The sequence below is a fragment of the Telmatherina bonti genome (genome assembly GCF_933228915.1).
Source record: "Telmatherina bonti genome assembly, chromosome: 17".
NCBI classification, from domain to species: domain Eukaryota; kingdom Metazoa; phylum Chordata; class Actinopteri; order Atheriniformes; family Telmatherinidae; genus Telmatherina; species Telmatherina bonti.
This window is the reverse complement of record NC_136615.1, coordinates 14,215,002-14,221,801: the sequence shown is the minus strand read 5'-3', so window position 1 is coordinate 14,221,801 and position 6,800 is coordinate 14,215,002.

The following is a 6,800-nucleotide window of genomic DNA, read 5'->3' as shown; positions in this document are numbered from 1 at the left end:
AAACAAATTCATAATCTTCTGGTTTGTTATAAACCAACCAGATCGCTGTGGTCATCTGGGTTAAATTTAATTTCAGTCAGAACTAAACAAACAGAGACAACATTCAGTTTTTTATGGTCCTCAAATGTGGAATAACCCCCTAGAAAACAGCAGGTTTGCTGCAACCCTCAGCTGTTTTATATCAAGGTGAAAACTTTTCCATTTGCTGTCTTTTGACTTTACAATCAGGCATTCATTCATTCATTCATTTTCCTAACCGCTTAGTCCAATTCATGGTCGCAGGGAAGCTGGAGCCTATCCCAGCAGTCTTAGGGCGAAAGGCAGGGTACACCCTGGACAGGTCGCCAGTCCATCGCAGGGCACAATCAGGCATGCTCATAGTAAACTATATATGTATGCATATACATGTGTACAGTTAACAACTATTCTACCTTCTGTCCGATAAAGCAGTTGTCATACAGTGCAACCTACTCCTACATATATAGTGATAACTGCTACTATGCCTGATCATAATGTGCAATAATAATTCTGTACTGAAGTCACTTTGTTATTCTCATAAGCATTCATTCATTACAGCACTCACTTATATTGTGTTTAAGATTTTTCTATATATTTTACAATGTGTGTTTCCGCTTGTCCGAGCTGCTGTGACAGTGTGAATTTCTCCTCTGGTGGACTACCAAAGAATTATCTTATTGCTTATCTTATCTCTATTCATAACAAGTGTTAAATCCTCACACTGGAACTGATTTAATGTATTTTATCTTTTTTGTGTCTTTTTTTTATTGCTATAATTAAAAAAAAAAATTGTGCTTTTGCCTGCTATTTTTGTTAATGTTTCCTACCTTGATTTAATTCTTTCATATTTTTTATGTAAAGTCTTGTACATGAAATGCGCCACACAGATGAGCTTCCTTTGCATTACCTCTCTTGAAAGTAAGAACATCTATTCACAATCCCAGTATTTATGTACTAAATTTTTAACCATTGAAACCATTCTTTTCTTTTTTTGTCTTGTCCAGCATTGAAGCAAGCAGAATTACAGTCTGGCTGCTGTGTTTTTCTGAGCAAATTTACTATAATGATCCCCCTGATATTCTGAATTATTATTTTATTTTTCATTTAGTTTTAATAAGAGTTTGCGAAGTACTGCTGGACCCGACCTAAGGGGATTAAAAAAAGCCCCTCTTTTCAGCATTTATGTTAATTTGATACATATAGTACATGATGTGTCTATACATGTGGGATCCACATTTTTTTTAATCTCAATTTTCATAAGAAGTATTGAGAAGAGATTATTTTCCGTGATTTTTGTACATACGAAAGAATAAAGATTTTCAATTGGTCAATTATTCTTATCAATATTTGATCATATTATTAGCAATTCACTAAATGATCATTTTGACATGTCTTTCTAACGATGATTAAAACATAAAAGCACATTAGCTACTCGAATGATATGAAACTACAACAGTAGTTGTGCTTGTATATGAAGCTGGTGGTCAGAGAAGTAGTTCGGTCTCGCTTTTAAAACACCCCTTGTGAGTTCCTGAAAATGGTGCAGTGCCAAGAAAATTCTCTTGAATCCTCTAAGATCGTGTAACTCAATATAAACCTTATTTCCTTCTTTAACATTGTAGAAGAGATTTATATGGTGATTTTTATCTTTGAAATACAGCAACTCTTTAAGTGAGGAGCTGTGATGTCATCTCAAGTCCCATGCGTATGCTGAGCTGTGTCGAGCCCAGACAGAAGGAAACAGACTGAAAGGGAAACACAGCGGGCTGCTCAGGGGATACGATGCACATCAAAAGCATGGATGCTGAGAAACGCCACACTGTCTTCAGGTAAGAGCCACAAACCAAATTATTTTCAGAGATTGACTTGTGTGCATACACACACACACATACACACACACACATACACACACTGATGCAGCATTTGTTATGTCACATTACCACAAAACAATGCTATGTTTCCTGCAGTGTGTGTGAGTCTGAGCATGAATCCACACAGCTTTGGCACCATTAAAGATCAGATGGGACGGAAGTTACTCTAAAGCTGTAATATTAGTCACGCTGTGCAGGATGCATTTCATGAGTCATCAGATGTGATGATGAAAAATTGAAGATGCCAGCAAATGACCAGACAGTGACAGCTCAGGACAGCAAAGGAGGCGTCCCTGCTGAGGGGATGGGTGTGGCATGTAGCAGCACACCACTTGTCCTCTCTGTCCTCATTACAATAATTTTCACTCTTGCCAGTGGCTCTCTGTTCACCAATCAGCTTTGGATGATGAAGCCAGATAGAAGAAAAGGAGGACAAGTTGAGATCTGTACAGGGGAATATTTGCACTTATGATGAAACACCCTATCCTAAGGGGGAAGAAAATCTGTTACACATATCCTGCCACAACACTTTGAAAATGCTGACAGGCCGTAAGCACAAAGCATTTGGTATCCACAGACTCGTGTTACAAGGGAGGGGTCTTTCTTTCTCTTTCTTTTTCATTAAAAACGAGTTTCGAGGAGCTGATTATTTTCCTGTTACAGTTGTAGAATACATAACATTCTTCCTGGTTTACAGATACATTTTTAATATTTCAAATTACACACCCTTGAGTGAACACCCATTTTTGGCTTTGTCTGCAATGCCTGTAATACAACTGTAAAATTCATTAAAGCAAGAGGCCAGACTGTCCCAAGTGTATTACAACAGATTTTGAATTTCCACTTAATCTTTTCAGATGGATGCTTGGACCTTATTTATTGTCATGAGACTACATCTTTGAAATGGCTTGTACAGGGTAGGACATCCATCCAGGTCATCCAGCATGAATCTTTTAGGTCCGTGTTTCAGACAGCACTTTCAAGAAGATGAGAATGTCTCCTTGAAACTACAATATGACTCTAAAGTCCATGGCTTTGTAAAACATAATCTATTGTACAATCCTGATTTCATAAAAAAGTAATATCTGATTAGCAGAAAAAGGAACGGTACGAATAAAATATATAAAGCATTCAAATCTTTGTTTTTATTGCCTCAATACTGGTTAGATGATTCATAAATTCAGTTTTTAGATTTATGTTCTTAATATTAACAACAACAGCAACAATTTATTCAAATGATCACAAATGTAATTTGAATACTAGAGATTTGAACAGTGGCCTTTCTCTGTGGAATTTGCATGTTTCCCCGTGTATGCCTGGGCTCTCTTGGGGTACTGCGGCTTCCATCCACCATCCGAAGACATGCATGTTAATCCAGTTGGTTACTTTACATTGTTCCCGGGAGTGATTGTGAGTGTGAATGGTTGTTTGTTGGCCCTGTGATGGACTGGTGACCTGTCCAGGGTGTACCCTGCTTCTTGCTGAGACAGGCTTCAGCTTCCAGGTGACTAAGCGGTTAAAAAAATGTGGCTGAATGGATCATCTGAATGCCTGGAAACAAGATGAGCCCTTAAACTTGACTTGAAAAGTATTAAAAAAAAAATCTGAATCTGAATTAGAGATATGCTGCTAATAAAGATATCTCTTCTTTCCTTTCCATTTTTTTCAGGTATTTATTGGATATCTGGTGACAACCGCTCTACATTGAACTTATGAGATGACTGGCATGGCACGAGAAATCGTTCATTAACAGAAAACTGCAGTATGACGAGCTACTGCTGCGACTTTGAAGCCAAGAGGGGCAGTGTTGATTCATCTGAAAGCAGATTTGCTGGACTAACAACTTCAACTGCTCTGTCTCAGAGTTATTCTTTTGGCAAAAGCCGCCTCTGTAAATATTTGCATGCTATGTCTGGCAGCTATGCGAAACAGAGGACACCTTGAGACTGGCTCAACTTGACTCTTTGTCCTTTCCCTCCCATGGCTGCTCTGTGGGTGTGAAATTACTGGGTTTTTGATGATAGAAAACAGACCATTCTTCTCCTGCAACTTGTCTGTGAAACTTGGTTGCCGGCCTCTCTTTTTTTTTTTCTTCTCATCGACTTTTGTTTACTGCCCTTAATAGAGGAAAAACACTGCTAAACATTTTCCAGGGAGGCACTCTGGCATTTATGTTCCTGCAGGCACTGAGCTGTAAATGCTAAGCACCTTTAGATGTTTTTAACACAATAATTAATAAGTTTAAACATATTTAACACTAAAACTTTATTTATATCACATAATATTCTTAAAAATAAATACATAAGGCATAAAAAAAATGTGAATGGCATTTTGTAATCTGCATGTGCTGACACTTTGTGTACCTGTATAATTTTTGAGCACACACAATGGGCTGTGTCATGTGTTCCCAGCTGGTGGACATGTGGACTGTGAGGGTAAGAAGGACAGGCCGCAGGGCTGTGGAGCTCACCACATACCCACAGATGATCCAGGGAGGCTACCACAGGGTGACAGGCCTACACTACACATCCTCCTTCTCTGATGCTGAGGACTGCTGCGATGACACCAGCTCAGGCAGCTCACTCACACTGGACTGGCAGACACAAGTGGCTGATGGTTGACACTTGACTGAGGTGTTATAATATAAACAGAAATAAACAGGATGGTATATGGAGGAGATGTCTTGTATTTACAGTAAATGTGGTGATGCTGCTTGTTTTTCTCCTGTTTTATTTGAAGTCAGTTCATTTCTCCAAGACAAAAAGGAACAAGGATGATGCACACAAATATCAACTAATAAACCATTAATATCACACGAGTTATAATTATTAATAGCTATAATTATAATCATATTAGCAATACTTTTCATCATGGGTTTAAAGCCGGTATGTTGGGACAGTGTGTAAAATATAAATAAAGGGCAATTATTTGCAAATATCAAACCAGCATTTAATTCCTAACAGAGTATAGAACATGTATTTTACTCTTTCATGAAAAAAAAATGTAAGCTCACTTTGAACATGTCTCAAACATTGGGACAGGACCACGTTTGTCACATTGTAACTTCTACCCTTAATAATTGTCTGTAAACATCCGGGAATTTGACCATCTTGGGAGAAAAGTGTTGTCCTATTTTCATGTGGTATAAGATTACAGCAGCTCAGCCGTCCTGGTTTTAGTTTCCATGTTTTGCATTTCATGATGTGCCAAATGTTTTCAATTGGCGAAGGTTTCTGGACTGCAGGTAGACCAGTCTAGCAACTGGACTACATAACCATGATGTTGTCACAGATGAAGCATGTGGTTTAGCATAGTCTTAGTGAAATTCACAAAGCCATGTCAGAAGCAGAAGGGAGATCTGTATATGTTATCCAGCACTCAGTGCTTTCTAAAATATTAAAGTTGCCAGTTCCATAAGCTCTAATGTCCCCACATCTGCAGTAAGAAATGAAAGGATTGAAGTGATCCTGGTAACCAAGCTGGATGGCCACGCTCTTCTTTGGTCTGATCAATATCAAACCTAATTCCTTTGGACCACTGAGCACTTTGTCACGGTACCTTTTATATGAGCATTGGTCCAGAGGAGACTGCCAACTTTTCTGGATCATAAACTATGTTCCCGATCCCTTGCCAAGATTACCATGACAGAATCATGCAGTGGTAGAAACAGTGCTGCCTCTCAGACTTACCTTTAATTTGCATGAAATTTAAGGTGAGAAACTTTTTTCATGAAATAAAATAGTAGTCTTATTTTCAACAATTTCCATCGTCAGTGTCGATGGTTCTCAAACCTTTTGACTCCAAGATAACATACAGGAGTAAAATTGCAGTTTGTGAAATGTCTGTAGCTGCCTTGATGCAAATGTCACACACCGCCGTGAAACATATGTTTTTAAACTGCTTTCATAACTTTTGTGTGGTTTATTTCATTAACATGTTTAGTTTTTTTTTTTTTTTAAATTTTAATTTTTTTAAATTAAATCTCTGAAAACATTTATGATTGTATCTTTAATGATTATAATATAGTTTCCTGCGGTCTCTTGTGTTTTCCTGCATGGAACCAACAGTGTTATGCAATTATGCTATCAGATCTGTGCTCCACCACAATCTAGTCTGGAGTGGAAATTTTCTGTTTTGTAACCAACCTCACGCCTCATGTTTTGCCAGCAGACGCGCATGAAATGATTTTGCCAGTACGATCACTGGAGAGGAGTGAAGACATGTCAGACAGTGTCGGAATGAGCAATGGGAAATTGTCTCACACACCTATTAACATGATTCAGGGCTTTGCTTGGGGGGGGAGTGCTGACAAGGAGAAGTAGACTGTTTAAAGAGATATGAAATAAGTTGTCAACTCAAAGCCCTTAACCTATAAAAATAATAATGTTCTACTCAGCAGGATGAGAAGATATATGTAGATATATACATATCTAATAGTTGAAAGTTTACTTTAAGTAGTAAAGAGAACAGAATAACTGGATTTTTGTACAAGAATAAGTACAAAAACATCACACTCTCGTGTGATATCTCAGGTTATTGCAGTTTTGACTTCTTTGCCAGTCATTTTGTTTTGCATCTTTTTGTAGATGACCCGTTTTGCACTTTGTATTTAACCCATGATGAAGGATGTCAGGAAGCATCAGAAAGTGCAGCAGCCAACAAAAATCATCCTTACTCTTGTAACATATCAGTTCTCCTACATTGCGCACTTAAAAGAAAGAAAGAGCATTTTCTTTCTTGCGCACAATCTGGGAATTCACGTTGGACACATGAATGAAACATTTCCGGCAGGTTCAGCCTGTCATCCTCATCGTAGCAAGTCGGAGGAGGCGGCAACGACGGCTGGAGGCTAAAAAGCCCCCTCTTCGGGTTCACCGTCACTTGCAGCAGCAAAGCAACTTCGGAGTTCCT